General features: G+C 49.0%; 2 protein-coding genes across 16 annotated transcripts in view; one reads left to right on the forward strand and one right to left on the reverse strand.

Annotated features, from left to right (window-relative positions):
• Positions 1 to 11471, reverse strand: part of LOC139245789 (zinc finger protein 239-like) — a 64545-nt gene extending 53074 nt beyond the window's left edge. For 8 of the 10 annotated variants that reach the window (XR_011590098.1, XR_011590095.1, XR_011590097.1 and 5 more), the window contains exon 1: positions 2206 to 2630. The gene's annotated coding sequence lies outside the window, so the exon portion shown is untranslated. Of the gene's footprint in view, positions 1 to 2205; positions 2631 to 3551; positions 3566 to 10890 lie in introns of those variants that run through there. The other 2 variants (XM_070871296.1, XM_070871297.1) reach the window with 2 other exon arrangements.
• Positions 11472 to 12093: 622 nt separating this feature from the next.
• Positions 12094 to 27154, forward strand: part of LOC139245792 (zinc finger protein 239-like) — a 43411-nt gene continuing 28350 nt past the window's right edge. For 2 of the 6 annotated variants that reach the window (XM_070871301.1, XM_070871304.1), the window contains exons 1-3: positions 12094 to 12179; positions 15497 to 15825; positions 18055 to 18090. The gene's annotated coding sequence lies outside the window, so the exon portion shown is untranslated. Of the gene's footprint in view, positions 12180 to 12327; positions 12456 to 15496; positions 15826 to 18054; positions 18091 to 27154 lie in introns of all 6 variants that reach the window. The other 4 variants (XM_070871305.1, XM_070871306.1, XM_070871303.1 and 1 more) reach the window with 3 other exon arrangements.

Raw genomic sequence — 27154 nt, forward strand, 5'->3', positions numbered from 1 at the left:
AGTTATCAGCAACAAATTGCATTTATATCGTGCCTTAAATGCAGTAAAATGTCCCAAGGCACTTCACAGGACTGTTAGCAAACAAAATTTGACACCCAGTCACGTAAGGAAATATTAGCACAGGTGACTGAAAGCTGGTCCAAAAGGCTAGGTATTAAGGAGCATTTTAAAGGTGGAGAGGTTTAGGGAGGAATTCCAGAGCTTTTGGCCTCAGCAGCTGAAGGTACGGCCACCAATATTGCTGAAAATTGGGGCTGCTCAAGAGGCCAGAATTGGAGGAATGCAAAGATCTGAGGATGGTCACGCTGGAGGAGGTTACAGCAATAGGGGCAAGGTCCTGGACCGATTTCAAAACAAGGATGAGAATTTTGAAAGCGAGGCACTGATGGACCAGGAGCCAATGTAGTTCAGCGAGCACAGGGGTGATGGGTGAACGGAAATTGGTACAAGTTGGGATGAGAGGGCTGAGGACAGATTGAGTAGAATAGGCCTATATTCTCTGGAGTTCAGAAGAACAGAAGGTGATATCATTGAAACATATAAAATTCTGAGAGGAATTGACAAGGGCTTGATCGTCTCGAGTTAGGGTTCCTATGTATTAGGATAAGAGATCGGTCATTTAAGACTATGTGGAGGAGCTATTTCTTCACTCAGAGTTGTGAATCTTTAAAATTCTCTATCGAATAGAGATCTTACTGAATGGCGGAGTAGATGGGAGGGGCCGTATGGCCAACTCCTGCTGCTACTTCTTGTGTTCTTGAGTAAGGATACGGGCAGAAGTGTTGAAGAAACATAGAAATTTACAGCACAGGAGGCGGCCATTTCAGACCATCGTGTCTGCGCCGACCGACAAAGAGCCGCACGGCCCTCGGTCAGCAGCCCTGAAGGTTACAGATAAACCTATGAAGAATGAACAATGGTGGAAAGGTAAATAGCACCCAGCCCACCTCATAGAACTGCGACACCCCTTGCACCGAAACATTCTACACTCCACCCCAACCAGAACCATGTGATGTCCTGGGAGAGGCAAAAAAACAGGTAAAAACCAAGGCCAATTTAGGGAAAGAAAATGTGGGAAAATTTTTCTCCCACCCATCCAGGTGATCGAAACTAGTCCAGATCACCCTGGCCATATTCGATTCCCTGCAGCACTTACCATTATATCTGCGCCAGCCAACAAGAAGTGATCTAGTCTAATCCCAATTACCAGCTCTCGGTCTGTAACCCTGCAGGTTACGGCACTTTAAGTGCCCATCCAACCATCTCTTAAAAGTGGTGAGGGTTTCTGTATCCACCACTCTTCCAGGCAGTGAGTTCCAGATCCCCAAAACCCTCTGCATAAAGAAGCCCACCCCCACTCAAATCCCCTCTAAGCCTTCCACCAACCACCTTAAAACTATGCCCCCAAAGTTTAAGCTTAAGTTTACGGAGAGTGTGAGGTATGAGGCCAATCAGAGGCATGGATGAAGGTTTGAGCAGATGAACTGAGGAAGGGGCAGAGACCGGCGATGTTATGGAGGTGGAAGTAAGCGGACTTGGTGATTGAGAGAATATGGGTTCGGAAGTTCATCTCGGGGTCAAGTACGATGCCAATCAATAAATTGCAACTCCCCATATCTGTGTTTCAGTATATTAGAATACTATGTATCTCTAGTGATCAATGCTTCAATATTAGTAATTATCAATATAAAGTCATTATCAATATATTTTCTTATCATTCTAAATGTTCATGAATGAATAATTGATTCTGTGGGCGATAGGCCGTGCTGGTCTTTCAGATGGGTCGTGCTGGTCTTTCAGATGGGTCTGTGCACCGTGATCAGTGAATTGACGATGTGCTTCCGGTTCAATCTTTCCATTGGCTTTCTCACCAGATGGGAAATATTTGAACATTGAGATCTGATGGTGTCGGTGAGAGTTCAGCCGCACCTAATGTACAGAGACCGGTCCATCTGCTGGGCTCTGCCTCAAACTGGAGTCACCTCTTAGATCAAAGCCCTTTACTCTAAAACACACACAAGATTCACTGTGACTGTGTTTAGAGACAGAAACTGATCTCACTTCACATCCCATTGCACGGCCTCATGCTGGATAATTGTACTCGGTGGTTAGTCTCCCCGTGTCTCATTTCCTGTCTTACCTTGTAACCTGTGTGTACTGTCTACAGGACCGGTGTGTATCTGAGTAAATGGCACTTTCTCTTACCTTTCTCCCCAGTCGATCTATTGAAGCGCTTTCAATCGGAAGGGGCTCACTGGTTGGTGCTCTCACAATCCTGTGCTGGTTCACCTGCTGTTGTTCCTCAGTCCACAATCCCTGTTTCCTTCCAGCTGTGGAACTTTTTCAATCACTCCGCCATTCACCGGGATCTAATTATCACAGGGCAGAAAATTAGAAGATTAATGTTGTGAAGTGGAATGTAATGTAAAGTGTTTTTCCAAAGTTTCAGAAAAGTATATGTCCAGTATTTCTGTTTGATTTTATCCTTTTCCTCAGATCTCTGTCCCGCCCATCTGGGCTTACAGAAAATCACCAGAAATCTCCTCGGGTTACACACTGTCTGATCTCACTGGGCCCCCGGGTTACACACTGTCTGATCTCACTGGGCCCCCGGGTTACACACTGTCTGATCTCACTGGGCCCCCGGGTTACACACTGTCTGATCTCACTGGGCCCCCGGGTTACACACTGTCTGATCTCACTGGGCCCCCGGGTTACACACTGTCTGATCTCACTGGGCCCCCGGGTTACACACTGTCTGATCTCACTGAGCCCCCGGGTTACACACTGTCTGATCTCACTGGGCCCCCGGGTTACACACTGTCTGATCTCACTGGGCCCCCGGGTTACACACTGTCTGATCTCACTGGGCCCCCGGGTTACACACTGTCTGATCTCACTGGGCCCCTGGGTTACACACTGTCTGATCTCACTGGGCCCCCGGGTTACACACTGTCTGATCTCACTGGGCCCCCGGGTTACACACTGTCTGATCTCACTGGGCCCCCGGGTTACACACTGTCTGATCTCACTGGGCCCCCGGGTTACACACTGTCTGATCTCACTGGGCCCCCGGGTTACACACTGTCTGATCTCACTGGGCCCCCGGGTTACACACTGTCTGATCTCACTGGGCCCTGGGTTACACACTGTCTGATCTCACTGGGCCCCCGGGTTACATACTGTCTGATCTCACTGGGCCCCCGGGTTACACACTGTCTGATCTCACTGGGCCCCGGTGACGAGAGGCCGAGGGGAGGGGGAGGAAAGGGGATGGGAGGGGGAGAGGAGTGGGGGACAATTACAGGAGTCCGTCAGCTTTCCCAGGAACCCCCACCACTCTCACACCCGGTCTGTCTCCTCCCTCCCCAGTCATTCTGGGGGTGTGCCTCCTGTGTCAGTCTGTGCGCCCGTGTGTCTCTTTTGCCCTCCTCCCCTCCCCACCCGCCTGGTACACTCACCTTCCCCCCCGGGACACTCTCCCTCGGCCCCCTCTCCCCCCCGGGACACTCTCCCTCGGCCCCCCCCCGGTGCCGCTCAGCTCCGCTCACTTTCGGCCATTTTGTTTACCTTCACCAAAGGCCAGCCTGCGGGGATCCCGCACATGCGCAGTGCCGCCTCACAGCGCGCACAGGGAGGCGTTGTCCGCCCCTGCAATTGGCTGATTGACCTGATTGACAGGCCGCCCACCAATCGCGGCCCTGTTTCTGCCATTTACCCCGCCCACTCCCACAGTCGGAGGCGGCTTGCTACGTGCTACGATTCGAACCCGCGCCGCCACTCACTCAGCACCAATGACGTCACCAATTCGGTAGCATGACTGCGTGACGTCACAACCCGGTAAGAAGGGGTGTGTGACGTCAAACCCCAGCAACGCGAGCTGTGTGACGTCAAACCCCAGCAACGCGAGCTGTGTGACACAGTAACCTGGCAACGCAGTCTCTATGATGTCATGTCGGGGAGGGCACCCACCCCACAGGATGGGCGTATACCGAGCCTGACACCACGGGAGGGCACCGACCCCACAGGATGGTGTATACCGAGCCTGGCAGCAGGGGAGGGCACCCACCCCACAGGATGGCATATACCGAGCCTGGAACAAAGGGAGGGCACCGACCCCACAGGATGGGTGTATACCGCGGTAGCCTGGCACTAGGGAAGGGCACAAACCCTACAAGATGGCCATATACCGAGCCTAGCACAAGGGGAGGGCACCGACTCCACAGGATGGGCGTATACCGAGCCTGGCACCAGGGGAGGGCACCGACCCCACAGGATGGCCGTGTATCTAGCCTGGCACCAGGGGAGGGCACAAATCCCACAGAATGGCCGAGTATTGAGCCTGGCACCAGGGGAGGGCACAAACCCCACAGGATGGCCGAGTATTGAGCCTGGCAACAGTGGTGGGGGGTGGCGGACGCGGGGAGTGCACCAACACCACAGGATGGCCATGTATTGAGCCTGGCACCAGGTGCGTGGAGGGCAGCAGGAAAACCATTGGCCCATTGGTTGTCACGTGTGTGTCCAGCGGGGCGGGAGCTGCGGGTTTTATCATCAGTGACAGGCCCAGATTACCCAGGTGTATCGGCGCTGCATGGCCCATGGGACAGGAACAAGAAGGAGAGAATGTTCTGAAGTTCTATCCTGTACTTACAGTGATGACTTTTGTAAACTCCTTTTACAGGGTGTTAGAAGGAGAAGATTAGCACACGGGAAGCTCAAACCCAAAGATCACATCCCGATCTGCCACAGTCAGTCGATTTATCAAGGGCTGATTATCATCGGCCTTTTACATAAGAACATAAGAAATAGGAGCAGGAGTAGGCCGTAAGGCCCCTGGAGCCTGCTCCGCCATTTAATACAATCATGGCTGATCTGATTATAGACTCAGGTCCACTTTCCTGCCCGCTCCCCATAACCCCTTAATCCCTTATCGGTTAAGAAACTGTCTACCGCTGTCTTAAATTTATTCAATGTCCCAGCTTCCACAGCTCTCTGAGGCAGCGAATTCCACAGATTTACAACCCTCTGAGAGAAGAAATTTCTCCTCATCTCAGTTTTAAATGGGCGGCCCCTTATTCTAAGGTTATGCCCCCTAGTTCCAGTCTCCCCTATCAGTGGAAACATCCTCTCTGCATCCACCTTGTCAAGCCCCCTCATAATCTTATACGTTTCGATAAGATCACCTCTCATTCTTCTGAATTCCAATGAGTCGAGGCCCATTCTACTCAACCTTTCCTTGTAAGTCAATCCCCTCATCTCCGGAATCAACCTAGTGAACCTTCTCTGAACTGCCTCCAAAGCAAGTACATCCTTTCGTAAATATGGAAACCAAGGCAGTATTCCAGGTGTGGCCTCACCAATACCCTGTACAATTGTAGGAAGACTTCCCTGCTTTTATACTCCATCCCCTTTGCAGTAAAGGCCAAGATACCATTGGCCTTCCTGATCACTTGCTGTACCTGAATACTAACCTTTTGTGTTTCATGCACAAATACCCCCAGGTCCCATTGAACTGCAGCACTTTGCAATTTTTCTCCATTTAAATAATAACTTGCTCTTTGATTTTTTTTTTACCAAAGTGCATGACCTCACACTTTCCAACATTATGCCAAATTTTTGCCCACTCATTAGCCTGTCTATTGTTTTGCAGGTATTTTGTGTCCTCCTCACACATTGCTTTTTATCCCATCTTTGCATCGTCAGCAAACTTGGTTACGTTACACTCGGTCCTTTCTTCCAAGTTGTTAATATAGATTGTAAATAGTTGGGGTCCCAGCGGCACCCCACTAGTTACTGATTGCCAACCCGAGAATGAACCATTTATCCCGACTCTCTGTTTTCTGTTAGCCAATCCTCTATCCATGCTAATATATTACCCCCAACCCCGTGAACTTTTATCTTGCGCAGTAACCTTTTATGTGGCACCTTGTCAAATGCCTTCTGGAGGTCCAAATATACATCCACTGGTTCCCCTTTATCCACCATGTTTGTTACATCCTCAAAGAATTCCAGCAAATTTGTCAAACATGACTTCCCCTTCATAAATCCACGCTGACTCTGCCTGACCGAATTATGCTTTTCCAAATATCCTGCGACTGTTTCTTTAATAATGTACTCCAACATTTTCCCAACCACAGATGTTAGGCTAACTGGCCTAGTTTCCTGCTTTTTGTCTGCCTCCTTTTTTAAATAGGGGCGTTACATTTGTAGTTTTCCAATCTGCTGAGACCTCCCAGAGTCCAGGGAATTTTGGTAAATTGTAACCAATGCATCCACTATCCCTGCCGTTACTTCTCTTAAGACCGTAGGATGCAAGTCATCAGGTCCCATTATCTTACTTCTTAGTGATTGTGATAAGTTCTTTCCCCCACCCCCCCGAAAACCCCTTGACTATCCACTGTTGGAATATTGCTTGTGTCCTTTACCTTAAAGACTGATACAAAATATTTGTTTAGAGTTTCTGCTATCTCTTTGTTCCCCATCACTAATTCCCGTTCTCGTCCTCTGAGGGACCAACATTTACTTTAGCCACTGTTTTCCTTTTTATATACCTATAGAAACTCTTGCTGTCTGTTTTTATATTTTGTGCTAGTTTACTTTCATAGTCTATCTTCCCTTTCTTAATGATTTTTTTAGTCATTCTTTGCTGACTTTTAAAAACTTCCCAATCTTCTGTTCACTCACTAGTTTTGGCCACTTTGTATGCCTTTGTTTTTAATTGGATACCGTCCTTTATTTCTTTAGTTAGCCACGGATGGCTATCTTTTCTTTTACACCCTCAATGGAACTGGAACTGGATTGCAGTGGGACTTTCAGGAGAATATTAAAGTTGGGCACCAGAGAAATAATTACAATCTGAGCGTCAATATCAGGGCAACTTATTCCCGGGGCATTCATTCATCGCGGGCCACCCCGACCTGCGAGAGGACACCACCGCAGGTCGGGAGGATAAAAGAGCAGCATGGGTCCTGGGACATCGTGGGTCACCCTGACCTGTGAGAGGACATATTCTCATCCGTTCCATGTACTGCTTTCATCTGCATAGTGCTACATGTAACGTGATTCGTGATCGGTATTGAAATGTATCCCGGAATGTAATGTAAACCTGTTATTATCTTCTCCATGTAATACCCTTATTTGCACAGTAGTACATGTAACATGATTTACGGATTGTACTAAACTGTACCTTGAAATGAAATGCACGCTAGTGCATCGTATGGAACTGCTGTCAGCATCCAAACGAATTGTATGGAATTGCTAACCGCAAGGTACTGAACTATTTTCCAATGTACTGTGAAAATTTTATATAAATAAAGTATATTTTTGAAGGAAAAAAAAGACTATCGTGGGTCAGGAGGATAAAAGAGCATACCACTGCAGCTTCCAGAGTGAGCTGCTACAAGTGTGCGACGGCTTCGAGGTGGGCGACTGGATGACATCATCAAAATCCAGGTCACAGTTTGGAGCGTGGGCAGGAACATCGGCGGGGTCCAGGTACAGCGGAGGAGCGGGAAGGTCGGGGCGGATGAGCGGCGAGAGATCGTGGCGGAGGAGCGGTGAGAGATCGTGGCGGAGGAACGGTGAGAGATCGTGGCGGAGGAACGGTGAGAGATCGGGACGGAGGAGCGGCGAGAGATCGGGACGGAGGAGCGGCGAGGGATCGTGGCGGAGGAGCGGCGAGAGATCGTGGCGGAGGAGCGGTGAGAGATCGTGGCGGAGGAATGGTGAGAGATCGTGGCGGAGGAACGGTGAGAGATCGTGGCGGAGGTACGGTGAGAGATCGTGGCGGAGGAACGGTGAGAGATCGTGGCGGAGGTACGGTGAGAGATCGTGGCGGAGGAGCGGGAAGGTCGGGGCGGAGGAACGGTGAGAGATCGTGGCAGAGGAGCGGTGAGAGATCGTGGTGGAGGAGCGGGAAGGTCGGGGCGGAGGAACTGTGAGAGATCGTGGCGGAGGAACGGTGAGAGATCGTGGCGGAGGTACGGTGAGAGACCGTGGCGGAGGTACGGTGAGAGACCGTGGCGGAGGAACGGTGAGAGATCGTGGCGGAGGTACGGTGAGAGATCGTGGCGGAGGAGCGGGAAGGTCGGGGCGGAGGTACGGTGAGAGATCGTGGCGGAGGTACGGTGAGAGATCGTGGCGGAGGAGCGGGAAGGTCAGGGCGGAGGAACGGTGAGAGATCGTGGCGGAGGAGCGGGAAGGTCGGGGCGGAGGTACGGTGAGAGATCGTGGCAGAGGAACGGTGAGAGATCGTGGCGGAGGAACGGTGAGAGATCGTGGCGGAGGAACGGTGAGAGATCGTGGCGGAGGAACGGTGAGAGATCGTGGCGGAGGTACGGCGAGAGATCGTGGCGGAGGAGCAGCGAGAGATCGTGGCGGAGGAACGGTGAGAGATCGTGGCGGAGGAACGGTGAGAGATCGTGGCGGAGGAGCGGGAAGGTCGGGGCGGAGGAATGGTGAGAGATCGTGGCGGAGGAACGGTGAGAGATCGTGGTGGAGGAGCGGTGAGAGATCGTGGCGGAGGAGCGGGAAGGTCGGGGCAGAGGAACGGTGAGAGATCGTGGCGGAGGAGCGGGAAGGTTGGGGCGGAGGAACGGTGAGAGATCGTGGCGGAGGAACGGTGAGAGATCGTGGTGGAGGAGCGGCGAGAGATCGTGGCGGAGGAACGGTGAGAGATCGTGGCGGAGGAACGGTGAGAGATCGTGGCGGAGGAACGGTGAGAGATCGTGGCGGAGGAACGGTGAGAGATCGTGGCGGAGGAACGGTGAGAGATCGTGGCGGAGGAATGGTGAGAGATCGTGGCGGAGGAGCGGTGAGAGATCGTGGCGGAGGAACGGTGAGAGATCGTGGCGGAGGAGCGGGAAGGTCGGGGCGGAGGAACGGTGAGAGATCGTGGCGGAGGAACGGTGGGAGATCGTGGCGGAGGAGCGGGAAGGTCGGGGCGGAGGAACGGTGAGAGATCGTGGCAGAGGTACGGTGAGAGATCGTGGCGGAGGTACGGTGAGAGATCGTGGCGGAGGAACGGTGAGAGATCGTGGCGGAGGTACGGTGAGAGATCGTGGCGGAGGTACGGTGAGAGATCGTGGTGGAGGAGCGGTGAGAGATCGTGGCGGAGGAGCGGTGAGAGATCGTGGCGGAGGAGCGGGAAGGTCGGGGCGGAGGAATGGTGAGAGATCGTGGCGGAGGAACGGTGAGAGATCGTGGCGGAGGAGCGGGAAGGTCGGGGCGGAGGAATGGTGAGAGATCGTGGCGGAGGAATGGTGAGAGATCGTGGCGGAGGAGCGGTGAGAGATCGTGGCGGAGGAGCGGGAAGGTCGGGGCGGAGGAACGGTGAGAGATCGTGGCGGAGAAACGGTGAGAGATCGTGGCGGAGGTACGGTGAGAGATCGTGGCGGAGGAGCGGGAAGGTCGGGGCGGAGGAACGGTGAGAGATCGTGGCGGAGGAGCGGGAAGGTCGGGGCGGAGGAACGGTGAGAGATCGTGGCGGAGGAACGGTGAGAGATCGTGGCGGAGGAACGGTGAGAGATCGTGGCGGAGGAGCGGGAAGGTCGGGGCGGAGGTACGGTGAGAGATCGTGGCGGAGGAACGGTGAGAGATCGTGGCGGAGGAACGGTGAGAGATCGTGGCGGAGGTACGGTGAGAGATCGTGGCGGAGGTACGGTGAGAGATCGTGGCGGAGGTACGGTGAGAGATCGTGGCGGAGGAACGGTAAGAGATCGTGGCAGAGGTACGGTGAGAGATCGTGGCAGAGGTACGGTGAGAGATCGTGGCGGAGGAACGGTGAGAGATCGTGGCGGAGGAGCGGGAAGGTCGGGGCGGAGGAACGGTGAGAGATCGTGGCGGAGGAACGGTGAGAGATCGTGGCGGAGGTACGGTGAGAGATCGTGGCGGAGGAGCGGGAAGGTCGGGGCGGAGGAACGGTGAGAGATCGTGGCGGAGGAGCGGGAAGGTCGGGGCGGAGGAACGGTGAGAGATCGTGGCGGAGGTACGGTGAGAGATCGTGGCGGAGGTACGGTGAGAGATCGTGGCGGAGGAACGGTGAGAGATCGTGGCGGAGGAACGGTGAGAGATTGTGGCGGAGGAACGGTGAGAGATCGTGGCAGAGGTACGGTGAGAGATCGTGGTGGAGGTGCGGTGAGAGTTCGTGGCGGAGGTGCGGTGAGAGATCGTGGTGGAGGAACGGTGAGAGATCGTGGCGGAGGAACAGTGAGAGATCATGGCGGAGGAACGGTGAAAAATCGTGGCGGAGGTCTGATGAATGAGGGTACGGGGCCCAGAAGAGCCGAGAGCCCAGGGGCAGCACGGACCTGCCCACACTGCGATATGTGTGCGCACTAGGTCCTTGCAGCAAAGCAGATCTCCTGCCGTCCTGGTTAACCCTTGCCACTGGATAAAGGCCGAGCTCTGTCAATCCTGTGTGGTGGCTGGTGTGAGACGGTCACCACACGTTAAAACAATCCAGGCACAGGCATCTTCCACCCTTCAATTGGAGTTCAGGACTGGAATATCGGCTCCTTCATTGAAACATCTGCGAACCCATGTGGAAGCAAGTCATCCTGGTTCCAGGGACCGCCGATGATGATGAAGACTATTCTCGGGGAGGTTGCGGGTATTCCCAGGATTCTGTAGATATTGTGGGAGGCAGATTAGTTCGGTGACAATCGCAGATCTGCCCCGGAATAGACAAAACAATCTGTGACCCTCCTGTGAAGCGCCAGAGGACGTTTTACTGCGTTAAATGCGCTATATAAAGACAAGTTGTTGTTGTTGTCCCGCCAATCCCTCTTTTTTTTCATAGGCAGTCCCTCGGAATCGAGGAAGGCTTGCTTCCACTCCTAAAATATGAGATCTTTGGTGGTTGAACAGTCCAATATGAGAGCCACAGACCCTGTCACATGTGGAACAGATATTCGTCGGAGGAAGTGGTGGGTGGCACTGAATTATCACACGTTCCTTCCGCTGCCTGTGCCTGACCACTTCACGCTCGCGGTGTTGAGATTCGAAGTGCTCAACAACCTCCCGATGCACTTCCTCCACTTAGGGCGGTCTTTGGCCAGGGTCTCCCAGGTGTCAGTGGGGATGTTGCACTTCATCAGGGAGGCTTTGAGGGTGTCCTTGTAACGTTTCCTCTGCCCACATTTGGCTCGATTGCCGTGACGGAGCTCCGCGTAGAGCGCTTGCTTTGGGAGTCTCGTGTCTGGCATGCGGACAATGTGGCCTGCCCAGCGGAGCTGGTCGAGTGTGGTCAGTGCTTCAATGCTGGGGATGTTGGCCTGGTCGAGGACGCTAACGTTGGTGCGTCTGTCCTCCCAGGGGATTTGCAGGATCTTGCGGAGACATTGTTGGTGGTATTTCTCCAGCGACTTGAGCTGTCTGCTGTACATGGTCCATGTCTCTGAGCCATACAGGAGGGCGGCTATTACTACAGCCCTGTCGACCATGAGCTTGATGGTAGGTTTGAGGGCCTGGTCTTCAAACACTCTTTTCCTCAGGCGGCCGAAGGCTGCACTGGCGCACTGGAGGCGGTGTTGGATCTGGTGGTCAATGCCTGTCCTTGTTGATAAGAGACTCCCGAGGTTTGGGGGATGGTCCCCGGTGTCCAGGGCCGCGCCGTGGACCTTGCTGACTGGGGGGCAGTGCTGTGCGGCGGGGACAGGCTGCTGGAGGACCTTTGTCTTACGGATGTTTAGTGTAAGGCCCGAGCTCTCGGCCGCCTCAGTAAATACGTCACAATGTCCTGGAGTGGAACACAGGGGCAAAGGTCACCGCCCGTTAAACATTCAAATATTTCAACCCAACCGCCAAGCTCCGAGCGCGAGCCTCGCTCAACCCAAATCATGGCCGCAAACCCCGCCTCCCGGCGGCACTGATTGGCCAGGGGCGGTCCGGTGAGGATCTCCCGGGGGAAGCGGATTGGCCGGAGCGCCTGTCACTCAGAGTGAGGGAGGCGGGTTCCCGGGGCGGGGATGTCTGCGGGGAAGCGGATTGGCCGGAGCGCCTGTCACCCAGAGTGAGGAAGGCGGGTTTCCGGGGCGGGGATGTCTGCGGGGAAGCGGATTGGCCGGAGCGCCTGTCACTCAGAGTGAGGGAGGCGGGCCCAGGCTTCAGTGGGACTCGGAGCTCGGGCAGTGTGTTTGGGCCGGGCGCCAGTGACGCGGCGCTGGGTCCTTGTGTCGGTGAGTTGGAGCCGGTGGGAGCGGCTGCCTGGTTTTATACCCGGGGGGTGAGGGCTGGGATGAGGGGAGGGCGGATTGTGGAGGAGGGGGATGTGTTTGCTCCAGTCTGTACTATATATAATGTGCTGAATGTTGTGGATTGTTACAGAGGGGAAACACATTGAAATAGTGTTTGCAATGACAGGGTCTGCTGCCCAGTGAGTGAGCCACAGGCCTGGCTGCTGGGTACAGGATGTGCTGCAGAGGGCACAGATCAAATGTTTCATCTATTGGAAGGTAATGCACCTAATTCCGGACCTGCCAAGTCTGTTATTTGGAGTGGGCACCATATAGCGGATCATTTTTAAATTCACAAACCGCAGCCGTGCCTTCAGCTGCCTGGGCCCTGAGCTCTGGATTCTCTCCCTAAACCTCTCCGCCTCTCTACCCCTCTCCTTTAAAGCGCTCCTTAAAACCTGCCTCTTTTACCAGCTTTTGGTCACCTGTCTTAATATCTCCTCACGGGGCTCAGTGTTGACACCGATTTAAGAAGCGGGGTGAAATGCAACTTTTTATTTTAAACACAGCGAGTTGTTGTGATCTGGAACTACTTTTGAAGTGTACTTGTGGTTGTAATGTCGGAAACGTGGCCGTCAATCTGCACACGGCAAGCTCCCACAAGCAGACAATGTGTTAGCGACCAAATAATATGTTTTTGTTGATGTTGGTTGAGGGATAAATATTGTCCAGGGCATTGTGGATAACTTCCCCTGCTCTTCAAAATAGTGCCGTGAGATCTTTTACATCCACCTGAGGGGGTAGACGGGGGGGGGGGGGGCTCGGTTTAAGATTTCATCCGAAAGACTGCACCTCCGACAGTGCAGCGCTCCCTCAGCACTGCATTGGTGTGTCAGCCTAGATTTTGTGCTCCAGGTTCTGGAGCAGGACTTAAACCTATAACCTTCTGAGTCTTAAAAAAACCCAAATTGGTAATACAGAAAAATAGACAGGAGGAGTTGGGGGCAGGTCTTGGTGCAATTATCTCCCTCCTGTCACTATATGAAGGCACAGTTTTAAGAGGATGACTTCTTTACCCAGAGAGTGTTGAGAATGTGGAATTTGCTGCCGCATGGAGTTGTTGAGGCGAATAGCATAGATGCAATTAAGGGGAAATTAGGTTCTTTATTGTCATCCTTGTCACCCCTCCCTCCCCCTTTACCATTCGGGCCTGCTCCCCCGTTCAATAAGATCATGGTTAATCTTCGACCTTAACTCTACTTTCCCGCCAAATCCCCATATCCCTTAATTTCCCCCAGAGTCCAAAAATCTATCGATCTCAGCCTTAAATATATTCAGAGATTCAGCATCCATAGCCTTTTAGGTTAGAGAATTCCAAAGATTCACATCCCTCTCAGTGAAGAAATTCCTCCTCATCTCGGTCTTAAATGGCCGACCGCTTATCCTGAGACTATGTCCCCTAGTTCTAGACTCTCCAGAGAGGGGAAACAACCTCTCAGCATCTACCCTGTCAGTCCCCCTCAGAATCTTGTGTCTCAATGAGATCACCTCTCTTCTTAATTCCAGAGAGTATGGGCCCAATGTGCATTGGGGAGGGGGGGAGAGGAAGGGGGATGGGATGGGGAGGGGGAGGGGGAGAGGAAGGGGGATGGGATGAGGAGGGGGAGAGGGGGGGAAGAGGAAGGTGGATGCGGAGAGGAAGGGGGATGGGATGAGGAGGGGGAATGGTGAGGCGGAGGAAGGATGCAAATAATCCCCATAATATAATGGTGGGTAATCTTAGTCATGGGTTAAAGATGATCTGTGCATGGGATCTTCTGTTTTTGTGAGGGGGGTGCTGTCATCTATTGTAAGGTGTGTATGTGTGTGCTTAAATTAGACTCGTGGTGTGAAGAATCTGCTCATAGCTGGAGTATGGGTAAGAAATGATGGAATCAGCAACGACAGGAAATGATGCTGTATCAGGACTATCTCAGTCACACACTGTCGCTGACTTGTGTCTGACAGTTTCTAGCAGAGGACATGTCATGCTGCAATAATGGTGTGTGTTAATCCTGTAGAAAGAAAGACTAAATCGTGTTTTTCACAAGCTCAGGACATCCCTAAGTGCGTTACAGCCAATGAAGTACTTTTGAAACGTAGTCAGTATTGTAAAGTAGGAAACGCAGCAGCCAATTTGCGCACAGCAAGATTCCATGAACAGCAATGTGACAATAACCAGCTCGTCTGTTTTAGTGATGTTGGTTGAAGGATAAATATTGACCCAGGACACTGAGGTGAACTTCCCAATAGGAAACTTGGTGTTACCTGACTTTGCATTTTATTTAAATTTCAGGATATCTTGTGAGCTGGAGGAAGGCAGCAATCTTACTGTGAATCTAATGTTGTTGAAGTATAGAAAGCTCAGTACTTCTGTTCATAGTTCAGCTGATTCTGCCTGTCTTAACTCAATATGTCCCAGCTCAGTGTGATTGGGACAGTCATGCCACATACTCTGTGTTGATGCAAAGCAGTTTGAGATTGATGGCGAGGGAAGATGTGCAGAGTAACTCTGAAGATCAATAGTTTCCATTGACCGTGGGCCAGGAGAGAGTTTGACTCCACTTCAGCTTTGCATCAGCTGCAACCATTATGAAGTGAAGTTAAAACAGTTGATCCAGCTAAGAATTTATTTTAAAATTCACATTTAATCTTTCTAATTTTAACAAAGCCCCGACTCTGCTGTCAGCACCTAGAATTATAGAAACACACAGCACAGGAGGAGGCCATTCGGCCCATTGTGCCTGTGCTGGCTCTTTGAAAGAGCTGTCCCATTAGTCTCACTCCTCTGCTCTTTCCCCAGAGCCCTGTGAATGTCTCCTAGTCAACTATTTATCCAATTCCCTTTTGAAAGTTACTATTGAATCTGCTTCCACCGCCCTTTCAGGCAGGGCCCTCCAGATCACCATAACTCGCTGCGTAAAAATGTTTCCCCTCATTTCCTCCCTGGATTTTTTGCCAATTAACTTCAGACCTCATTTAATTTAAATTGCAGGTGAAAATGAACTGAATCCTACATTCTCTGAGGCAGAAGGAAATCTCATGATTTTAAGTTTAAGCAGCAAGAGATCATCTCCAAAGTGAAGGTGAATTCTCAGCAGGCCGATGTGGGCTGTGCCTGTACGGGTAGCGTGTTATGCACCCCATGCCTGGCTAACAGAACTCTTTCCCTGTGCATTTTCAGCAGCGTGGCTTGGTGGTTATTAAGCATTGTAATCCATGTGCTGGTGACCTGCGATAGTTTTGTTTCCTTCTTTAACGAACTTTTTTTGTCTTCACAGGAACAGTCGAATCAATCGCAGAACCTCATCGACTCTGAATTTTCTACATTGCGCAATATTTTGGATGAAAAGGAACAGAACTTGGCCAAAGAACTCTAAGGAAAAGAATGATATTTTACTCAGAATGGAGACACATCTGTGAGAAATCTGAGACCATTCACGATAAGCTTTCCTTGTTGTAGATAAATAACCTGAACTTGGGGATAGAAAGTATAATTTTGAAATTTGCAGATGATACAAAACTTGGCAATGTAGTGAATAGTGAGCAGGATAGTAGCAGACTTCAGGAGGACATGGACGGACTGGAGAAATGGGCAGACACATGGCAGGTACAGTTTAATGCGGCTGAGTGTGAAGTAATGCACTTTGGGACAAACAACATGGAGAGGCAGTGTAATCTAAATGGTGCTATTTTGAAAGATGTGCAAGAACAGAACGAACTGGGATGCATGTTCACATATTGAGGGTTGCAGAGCAAGTTGATAAGACAGTGAAGAAAGCCTGTGGGATACTTGGCTTTGTAAACGGGGGCATTGAATTCAATACAAGGAAGTCATGCTGAACCTTTACACATCACTGGTTAGGCTGCAGCTGGAGTTTTGTGTAGAATTCTGGGAACCAGACTTGAGGAAGGATGTCAAGGTCTTGGAGAGAGTAAGGAGGAGGTTTATTAGGATGAGAGTAGGAATGAGGGACTTCAGTAAAGTGGAGAGATAGTAGAAGCTGGGATTGTTCTCCTTGGAGCAGCAAAGGTCAAGGGGACACCTAATGGAGGTATTCAAAATTCTGAGGGGGTTTGATTGAGCAAACGGGAGAAACTGTTTTTTCTGGTAACCGGATCGGTAGCCCGAGGTCACAGAGCTAAAATAATTGGCAAGAGAACTAGAGGGAAATGTGGAGATATGTTTTCAGATTTGGAACCTGAAAGGGTGGTGGAAGCAGATTCCATCGGGACGTTCAAAGGGCAATGGGACATGTAGCTGGAGAGAACTAATTTTCAGGGTTATGGGGAAAGGATTGGGTGTGGGAATAAATTGGACAGCTCTTTCACAGGATCAACAGCTTTAATCTCCTCAGTGTCTTTGACATCCAGGCCCACATCACATCCTTGCTGTCTACTCTGCTGTGCCTGAATATTTTTTTTAAAAATTCATTCACAGGATTGTGGAAATCTGGAACCCTCTCCCTTAAAAGACTGAATGTGAGGATCAAACAATTCACCATTTTCCAGACTGAGATGGGTAGATTGTTGTTGGTTAAGGGCATCAAGGGATATGGAGCAGAAGTGGGTAAATACAGTTGAGGTACAGATCTAACTGAATGGTGGAACAGGCTCCTCCTGTCCCCGTGCACCATCCTCTGCAGTCAGCCATGTTTATAATATTCCCACAACACTGGAGTTCCCGAGTGCTGTAGTAACCTCGTGTTTTGGAATTGCTGATTCCGAATGCATTCAGCATTCACATCTATACAGCTTACTGTAGATGTTCCATCTTTTGGCCCCTAGTTTACCCTTGTTAATGTTACCTGGTTCTTGTATATCACCCACCTGCTGTCTAGATTCCACTCTGTAATCAATGTCATGTGGATCACCTTTCCTCCTGGCCTTCTCCCTCCTCCAATGTAAATGCTTCTTGCAGCTACTTCAATGTTCCTGACCAGTTCCATTGTTTTTATTTGCTCATCTCTCTCCCATTTTTTGTCACAAGAACAACGCCATTTACTTTTCAACGTCCCAGTATTATTTTAGCCGCAAGTTGACTGGCAGTTATTCATATTTGCGACTTGTTTTGCAAACATCTTTGTCACCCAGAACAGGAAGTATAACACAGGGAATTGCCTTGATTTTCTCGGCCATCCTTGCTTGGGATGGTTCCGAGCCCTTACAGGATTTCTTACATTGTCATTTAGCCCCTCCTGCACCTCCAGTATCTTTTGTCATTTATCTTCAATGTGCACAGACCTATCCCTGGGTAACCAACTCATCATCATTACCACACTCATCACCACCCACCTCCTACACCTCACCAACTGCAGCTTTGTCCTAACCGTGTTCTCAGACTTCTGAACTACTTCTTCCTCTATGACTTTGTCTTCTGCATTCGGAGTTAGTCCTTGATCTAATTGACTGGTTCGACAGTCTCAAGGGGCTCAATGGCCTACTCATGTTCCTATGATCCTATATCAGCATATTGTTCTGGCTTTCTCAGTGTCTTTACAATGTTCTTCCTGCTGTCAGTGCATCCTCTGTTATATTATGTGCTCGGTTTCCTCCAGCACTTATTTCTGTTTCTTGCTGACCCTTTACCTGTTGCAAAAATCCCCGTCACAGCTCGCCAGTGACTCACCCGCAATATTGAGTACCAACTCATCCACTTCACTAAAGTCTGACTCAATTAGTCCAATACTATCCACTCGCCTTTAATCATTAGCTTCCCAGATCAGCGAGTTGCTCCACACTTTACTATTGACTCTCGGGCTCTGTCGTGCTGCAAAGTCTGTTAGAGCACTGCCAGTGGTCTGCTGTGTATTAACATTTGTGTTTCTGTCTATTTCAGGAGAGTATGCCCGAGGTGCCATAGCAAGAGAAAATGGTAAGAAAACACATTTTAAAAACTCTATCTGAATGCACGCAGCATTCATAACAAATTAGATGAGCTGTTGGCACAAATAGTTACAAATGGGTATGATCTGGTAGCTATAACACAAATGTGGTTGCAAGGTGACCTGGACTGGGAATTAAACATTCAGGAGTACTTGACAATTCGGAAGGACAGACAGAGGAAAAGGAGGTGGGGTAGCTCTGTTGATAAAAGATGGAATCAATGCAATAGTGAGAAATGATATTGGCTCAAATGATCAGGATGTTGAAACAGTTTGGGTGGAGATGAGGCATAACCAGGGGAAAAGTCACTGGTGGGCGGAGTCTATCGGCCCCCTAACAGCAGCAACTCTTTTGGTCGGAGTGTAAACCAGGAAATAGTGGGGGCTTGTAAAAAGGGAACAGCAATAATTATGGGTGATTTTAACCTCCATATTGATTGGACAAATCAAATTGGTCAGGGTAGCCTTGAGGAAGAGTTCATGGAGTGCAGAAGGGACGGTTTCCTTGAGCAGTATGTAACAGAACCAACCAGGAGGCAGGCTATGTTGGATCTGATCCTGTGTAATGAGACAGGATTAATAAACAATCTCCTCGTAAAGGATCCCCTCGGAATGAGTGATAATAGCATGGTTGAATTTCAAATTCAGATGGAGGGCGCGAAAGTTGGATCTCAAACCAGCGTTCTAAGCTTAAATAAAGGAGACTAAAAAAGTTTGAGGGCAGAGTTGGCTGAAGTGGATCGGGAAAATAGATAAAGTGTAGGACGGTTGATGAACAGTGGTGTACATTTAAGGAAATATTTCATAACTCTCAAGAACAATATGTTCCAGTGAGGAGGAAAGGGTGTAAAAGAAAAGATAGCCATCTGTGGCTAACTAAAGAAATAAAGGATGGTATCCAATTAAAAACAGCGGCATATAAAGTGGCTGAAAATAGTGGGAGGACAGAAACATAGAAACATAGAAAATAGATGCAGGAGTAAGCCATTTGGCCCTTCGAGCCTGCACCACCATTCATTAAGATCATGGCTGATCATTCACTTCAGTACCCTTTTCCTGCTTTCTCTCCATACCCCTTGATCCCTTTAGCTGTAAGGGCCATATCTAACCTCTCTTGAATATATCCAATGAACTGGCATCAACAACTCTCTGCAGTAGAGAATTCCACAGGTTAACAACTCTCTGAGTGAAGAAGTTTCTCCTCATCTCAGTCCAAAATGGCTTGCCCCTTATCCTTAGACTGTGTCCCCTGGTTCTGGACTTCTCCAACATCGGGAACATTCTTCCTGCCTCTAACCTGTCCGTTCCCGTCAGAATTTTATATATTTCTATGAGATCCCCTCTCATCCTTCTAAACTTCAGTGAATAAAGGCCCAGTTGATCCAGTCTCTCCTCATATGTCAGTCCTGCCATCCCGGGAATCAGTCTGGTGAACCTTTGCTGCACTCCCTCAATAGCAAGAACATCCTTCCTCAGATTGGGAGACCAAAACTGAACACAATATTCCAAGTGAGGCCTCACCAAGGCCCTGTACAACTGCAGTAAGACTTCCCTGCTCTTATACCCAAATCCCCTAGCTATGAAGGCCAACATTCCATTTGCCTTCTTCACCGCCTGCTGTACCTGCATGCCAACTTTCAGTGACTGATATACTATGACACCCAGGTCTCGTTGCACCTCCCCTTTTCCTAATCTGCCGCCATACAGATAATATTCTGCCTTTTGTTTTTTTTCCACCAAAGTGGATAACCTCACATTTATCCACATTATACTGCATCTGCCATGCATTTGCCCACTCACCTAACCTGTCCAAGTCACCTTGCAGCCTCTTAACGTCCTCCTCACAGCTCACACCGCCACCCAGTTTAGTGTCATCTGCAAACTTGGAGATATTACACTCAATTCCTTCATCCAAATCATTCATCTATATTGTAAATAGCTGGGGTCCCAGCACTGAGCCCTGCGGCACCCCACTAGTCACTGCCTGCCATTCTGAAAAGGACCTGTTTATCCCGACTCTGCTTCCTGTCTGCCAACCAGTTCCCTATCCACGTCAGTACATTACCTCCAAGACCATGTGCTTTAATTTTGCACACCAATCTCTTGTGTGGGACCTTGTAAAAAGCCTTTTGAAAGTCCAAATACACCACATCCACTGGTTCTCCCTTGTCCACTCTACTAGTTCCATCCTCAAAAAAAATTCTAGAAGATTTGTCAAGCATGATTTCTCTTTCATAAATCCATGTTGACTTGGACCGATCCTGTCACTGTTTTCCAAATGCGCTGTTATTTCATCTTTAATAATTGATTCCAACATTTTTCCCACTACTGATGTCAGGCTAACCGGTCTATCATTACATGTTTTCTCTCTCCCTCCTTTTTTTAAAAGTGGTGTTCCATTAGCTACCCTCCAGTCCACAGGAATGATCCAGAGTCGATAGACTGTTGGAAAATGATCACCAATGCATCCACTATTTCTAGGACCACTTCCTTAAGTACTCTCGGATGCAGACTATCAGGCCCTGGGGATTTATCGGCCTTCAATCCCATCAATTTCCCTCACACAATTTCCCATCTAATAAGGATATCTATCGGTTCCTCCTTCTCATTAGACCGTCGGTCCCTTAGTACTTCCGGAAGGTTATTTGTGTCTTCCTTTGTGAAGACAGAACCAAAATATTTGTTCAACTGGTCTGCCATTTCTTTGTTCCCCATTATAAATTTGCCTGAATCTGACTGCAAGGGACCTACGTTTGTCTTCACTAACCTTTTCCTCTTCACAAATCTATGGAAGCTTTTGCAGTCAGTTTTTATGTTCCCGGCAAGCTTCCTCTCGTACTCTATTTTCCCCCTCCGAATTAAACCCTTTGTCTTCCTCTGCTGAATTCTAAATTTCTCCCAGTCCTCAGGCTTACTGCTTTTTCTGGCCAATTTATATGCCTCTTCCTTGGATTTAACACTATCCTTAATTTCCCTTGCTCAACCACCTTCCCCATTTTATTTTTACTCCAGACAGGGATGTACAATTGTTGAAGTTCAGCCATGTGATCTTTAAATGTTTTCCATTGCCGATTCATCGTCAACCCTTTAAGTATCATTTGCCAGTCTATTCTAGCCAATTAACGTCTCATACCATCGAAGTTACCTTTCCTTACGTTCAGGACCTTAGTCTCTGAATTAACTGTGTCACTCTCCATCTTAATAAAGAATTCTATCATATTATGATCACTCTTCCCCAAGGGGCCTCGCACAACAAGATTGCTAATTAATCCTTTCTCATTACACATCACCCAGTCTAGGATGGCCAGCTCTCTAGTTGGTTCCTCGACATATTGGTCCAGAAAACCATCCCTAATACACTCAAGGAAATCCTCCTCCACTGTATTGCTACCAGTTTGGTTAGACCAATCTAAATGTAGATTCAAGTCGCCCATGATGACTGCTGTACCTTTATTGCATGCATCCCTAATTTCTTGTTTGATGCTGTACCCAACCTCACTACAACTGTTTGGTGGTCTGTACACAACTCCCACTAATGTTTTCTGCCCTTTGGTATTCCGCAACTCCACCCATACCGATTCCACATCATCCAAGCTAATGTCCTTCCTTACTATTGCGTTAATTTCCTCTTTAACCAGCAACGCTACCCCACTTCCTTTTCCTTTCTGTTTATCCTTCCTGAATGTTGAATACCCCTGGATGTTGAGTTCCCAGCCTTGGTCACCCTGGAGCCATGTGTCCGTGGTGCCAATTATATAATATTCATTAATTGCTGCCTGTGCAGTTAATTCGTCCACCTTATTACGAATACTCCTCGCATTGAGGCACAGAGCCTTCAGCTTTGTCTTTTTAACACACTTTGCCCTTTTAGAATTTTGCTGCAATGCGGCCCTTTTTGATTTTTGCCTTGGGTTTCTCTGCCCTCCACTTTTACTTTTCTTCATTCTATCTTTTGCTTCTGCCCCCATTTTACTCCCCTCTGTCTCCCTGCATAGGTTCCCATCCTCCTGCCATATTAGTTTAACCCTTCCCCAACAGCAGTAGCAAACACTCCCCTAGTACATTGGTTTCGGTCCTGCCCAGGTGCAGACCGTACGGTTTGTACTGGTCCCACCTCCCCCAGAACCGGTTCCAATGTCCCAGGAATTTGAATCCCTCCCTTCTGCACCACTGCTCAAGCCACTTATTCATCTGAGCTGTCCTGCGATTCCTACTCTGACTAGCGCATGGCACTGGGAGCAATCCTGAGATTACTAACTTTTGAGGTCCTACTTTTTAATTGAACTCCTAGCTCCCTAAATTCAGCTTGTAGGACCTCATCCCGTTTTTTACCTATATCGTTGGTACCTATATGCACCACGACAACTGGTGCAAAATGTCCTGCGACTGCTCTGAGACATCCTTGAACCTTGCACCAGGGAGGCAACATACCATCCTGGAGTCTCGATTGTGGCTGCAGAAACGTCTATCTATTCCCCTTACAATAGAATCCCCTACCACTATAGCTCTCCCACACTTTTTCCTGCCCTCCTGTGCAGCAGAGCCACCCATGGTGCCATGGACTTGGCTGCTGCTGCCCTGCTCTGATGAGTCATCCCCCCCCCCCCCCAACAACAATATCCAAAGCGGTGTATCTGTTTTGGATGGGGATGACCGCAGGGGACCTCTGCACTATCTTCCTTCCACTGTTCTTCCTGTTGGTCATCCATTCACTATCTGTCTGTGTAAGACCAACTCACTAAACGTGCTATTCACAACATCCTCAGCATTGCGCATGCTCCAGAGTGAATCCACCCGCAGCTCCAGTGATGCAATGCGGTCTATCATGAGCTGCAGCAGGACACACTTCCCGCACATGTAGTCGTCAGGGACACTGGAAGCGTCCCTGAGTTCCCACACAGCACAGGAGGAGCATGACACGTGTCCGAGCTCTCCTGCCATGACTTAACCCTTGGATTAACTTAATTTGGCAACAACAATGATAAAGGTTACCTACTGGGGGTCCTGGTGCATGAAACACAAAAGGTTATTATGCAGGTACAGTAAGTGATCAGGAAGGCCAATGGAATATTGGCCTTTATTGCAAAGGGGTGGAGTATAAAAGCAGGGAAGTCTTGTTACAGTTATACAGGGTATTGGTGAGGCCACACCTAGAATACTGCATACAGTTTTGGTTTCCATATTTATGAAAGGATATAATTGCTTTGGAGGCAGTTCAGAGAAGGTTCACTAGATTGATTCCAGAGATGAGGGGGTTGACTTATGAGGAAAGGTTGAGTAGGTTGGGCCTCTACTCATTGGAATAAGAGGTGATTTTATCGAAACATATGATTATGAGGGGGCTTGACAAAGTGGATGCAGAGAGGCTGCTTCCACTGATGGGGGAGAGGAGAACAAGGGGGCATAATCTTAGAATAAGGGGCCACCCATTTAAAACTGAGCTGAGGAGGAATTTCTTCTGAGGGAGGGCATCAAACAGGAAATTAGGGGTGCATGCAATAAAGGTGTAGCAGTTATAATGGGTGACTTTAATATGCACATAGATTGGGCTAGCCAAACTGGAAGCAATACGGTGGAGGAGGATTTCCTGGAGTGCATAAGGGATGGTTTTCTAGACCAATATGTCGAGGAACCAACTAGGGGGGAGGCCATCTTAGACTGGGTGTTGTGTAATGAGAGAGGATTAATTAACAATCTCATTGTGCGAGGCTCCTTGGGGAAGAGTGACCATAATATGGTGGAATTCTGCATTAGGATGGAGAATGAAACAGTTAATTCAGAGACCATGGTCCAGAACTTGAAGAAGGGTAACTTTGAAGGTATGAGGCGTGAATTGGCTAGAATAGATTGGCGAATGATACTTAGGGGGTTGACTGTGGATGGGCAATGGCAGACATTTAGAGACTGCATGGATGAATTACAACAATTGTACATTCCTGTCTGGCGTAAAAATAAAAAAGGGAAGGTGGCTCAACCGTGGCTATCTAGGGAAATCAGGGATAGTATTAAAGCCAAGGAAGTGGCATACAAATTGGCCAGAAATAGCAGCGAACCCGGGGACTGGGAGAAATTTAGAACTCAGCAGAGGAGGACAAAGGGTTTGATTAGGGCAGGGAAAATGGAGTACGAGAAGAAGCTTGCAGGGACCATTAAGACGGATTGCAAAAGTTTCTATAGGTATGTAAAGAGAAAAAGGTTAGTAAAGACAAACTTGGGTCCCCTGCAGTCAGAATCAGGGGAAGTCATAACGGGGAACAAAGAAATGGCAGACCAATTGAACCAGTACTTTGATTCGGTATTCACTAAGGAGGACACAAACAACCTTCCGGATATAAAAAGGGTCAGAGGGTCTAGTAAGGAGGGGGAACTGAGGGAAATCTTTATTAGTCGGGAAATTGTGTTGGGGAAATTGATGGGATTGAAGGCCGATAAATCCCCAGGGCCTGATGGACTGCATCCCAGAGTACTTAAGGAGGTGGCCTTGGAAATAGCGGATGCATTGACAGTCATTTTCCAACATTCCATTGACTCTGGATCAGTTCCTATTGAGTGGAGGGTAGCCAATGTAACCCCACTTTTTAAAAAAGGAGGGAGAGAGAAAACAGGGAATTATAGACCGGTCAGCCTAACCTCAGTAGTGGGTAAAATGATGGAATCAATTATTAAGGATGTCATAGCAGTGCATTTGGAAAATGGTGACATGATAGGTCCAAGTCAGCATGGATTTGTGAAAGGGAAATCATGCTTGACAAATCTTCTGGAATTTTTTGAGGATGTTTCCATTAAAGTGGACAAAGGAGAACCAGTTGATGTGGTATATTTAGACTTTCAGAAGGCTTTCGACAAGGTCCCACACAAGAGATTAATGTGCAAAGTTAAAGCACATGGGATTGGGGGTAGTGTGCTGACGTGGATTGAGAACTGGTTGTCAGACAGGAAGCAAAGAGTAGGAGTAAATGGGTACTTTTCAGACTGGCAGGCAGTGACTAGTGGGGTGCCGAAAGGTTCTGTGCTGGGGACCCAGCTGTTTACATTGTACATTAATGATTTAGACGAGGGGATTAAATGCAGTATCTCCAAATTTGCGGATGACACTAAGTTGGGTGGCAGTGTGAGCTGCGAGGAGGATGCTATTAGGCTGCAGAGTGACTTGGATAGGTTAGGTGAGTGGGCAAATGCATGGCAGATGAAGTATAATGTGGATAAATGTGAGGTTATCCACTTTGGTGGTAAAAACAGAGAGACAGACTATTATCTGAATGGTGACAGATTAGGAAAAGGGAAGGTGGAACAAGACCTGGGTGTCATGGTACATCAGTCATTGAAGGTTGACATGCAGGTACAGCAGGCGGTTAAGAAAGCAAATGGCATGTTGGCCTTCATAGCGAGGGGAGGTGTTGCTACAGTTGTACAGGGCCTTGGTGAGGCCACACCTGGAGTATTGTTTACAGTTTTGGTCTCCTAACTTGAGGAAGGACATTCTTGCTATTGAGGGAGTGCAGCGAAGATTCACCAGACTGATTCCCGGGATGGCGGGACTGACCTATCAAGAAAGACTGGATCAACTGGGCTTGTATTCACTGGAGTTCAGAAGAATGAGAGGGGACCTCATGGAAACGTTTAAAATTCTGATGGGTTTTGACAGGTTAGATGCAGGAAGAATGTTCCCAATGTTGGGGAAGTCCAGAACCAGGGGTCACAGTCTGAGGATAAGGGGTAAGCCATTTAGGACCGAGATGAGGAGAAACTTCTTCACCCAGAGTGATGAACCTGTGGAATTCTCTACCACAGAAAGTAGTTGAGGCCAATTCACTAAATATATTCAAAAGGGAGTTAGATGAAGTCCTTACTACTAGGGGGATCAAGGGTTATGGCGAGAAAGCAGGATGGGGGTACTGATTGAATGGCGGTGCAGGCTAGAAGAGCTGAATGGCCTGCTCCTGCACCTATTTTCTATGTTTCTAAACCTGTGGCATTTGCTGCCTCAGAGAGCTGTGGAAGCTGGGTCACTGAATAAATTTAAGACAGAGATAGACAGTTTCTTAACCGATAAGGGAATAAAGGGTTATGGGAGTGGGCAGGGAAGTGGACCCGAGTCCATGATCGGATCAGCCATGATCGTGTTGGGTAGCGGAGCAGGGCTCAATGGGCCATATGGCCTATTTCTGCTCCTATTTCTTATGTTTGTTTGTGCTTATGTTCTACACTCACTCATTAGGCACTTCCAGGGCAGATACAGCACAGTTTAGATATAGAGCAAAGCTTGCTCTGCAATTACCATCAAACACTCCCAGGGCAAATACAGCATGGTTTAGGTACAGATATGGCATAAAGGTCCCTCTACCCTGGCCCTTCAACTATTCCCAGTGCAGGTACAGCATTGGTTAGGTAAAGAGTAAAGCTCCTTCTACACTGTCCCATGAAACATTTCATGGGCCAGTCCTACATGGATTACATATGGAGTAAAGCTCCCTCTGCTCTGTCCTATCCAACATTCCCAGGCAGATACAGCAAGAGTTAGATACAAAGTAAAGCTCCATCTACTGTCCCATTAAACACTCCCAGGATGGGACAGCTCACGTTAAATACAAAGCAAAGATCCCTCTACATTGTCCTCGCAAGCATTCCCAGGGCAGGTACAGCACGGGTTAGATACCGAGCAAAGCGCTCTCTACACTGTCCCACCAAACACTCCCAGGGCAGGTACAGCAGAGGATAAATACAGAGCAAAGTTCCCTCTGCACTGTCCGTTCGAACATTCCCATGCAGATACAGCAAGAGCTAGATACAAAGTAAAGCTCCATCTACACTGTCCCATCAAACACTCCCAGGGCAGGTGCAGCATGGGTTAGATACAGAGTAAAGCTCCATCCACACTGTTCCTTCAGGGGAGGAGAGGGAGGGGAACCAGTGAGTGAGTGTGATTGTGGTATGTTCCTTCCCCCCCCCTATAGCCCCTTGACTATCCACTGTTGGGATCGTTTTAGTCGTCTACCGTAAAGACTGATGCAAAATATTTGTTCATCTCCATGTTCCCCATCACTGATTCCCTGG

This window comes from Pristiophorus japonicus, unplaced genomic scaffold, assembly GCF_044704955.1.
Source record: "Pristiophorus japonicus isolate sPriJap1 unplaced genomic scaffold, sPriJap1.hap1 HAP1_SCAFFOLD_236, whole genome shotgun sequence".
Lineage (NCBI taxonomy): Eukaryota > Metazoa > Chordata > Chondrichthyes > Pristiophoridae > Pristiophorus > Pristiophorus japonicus.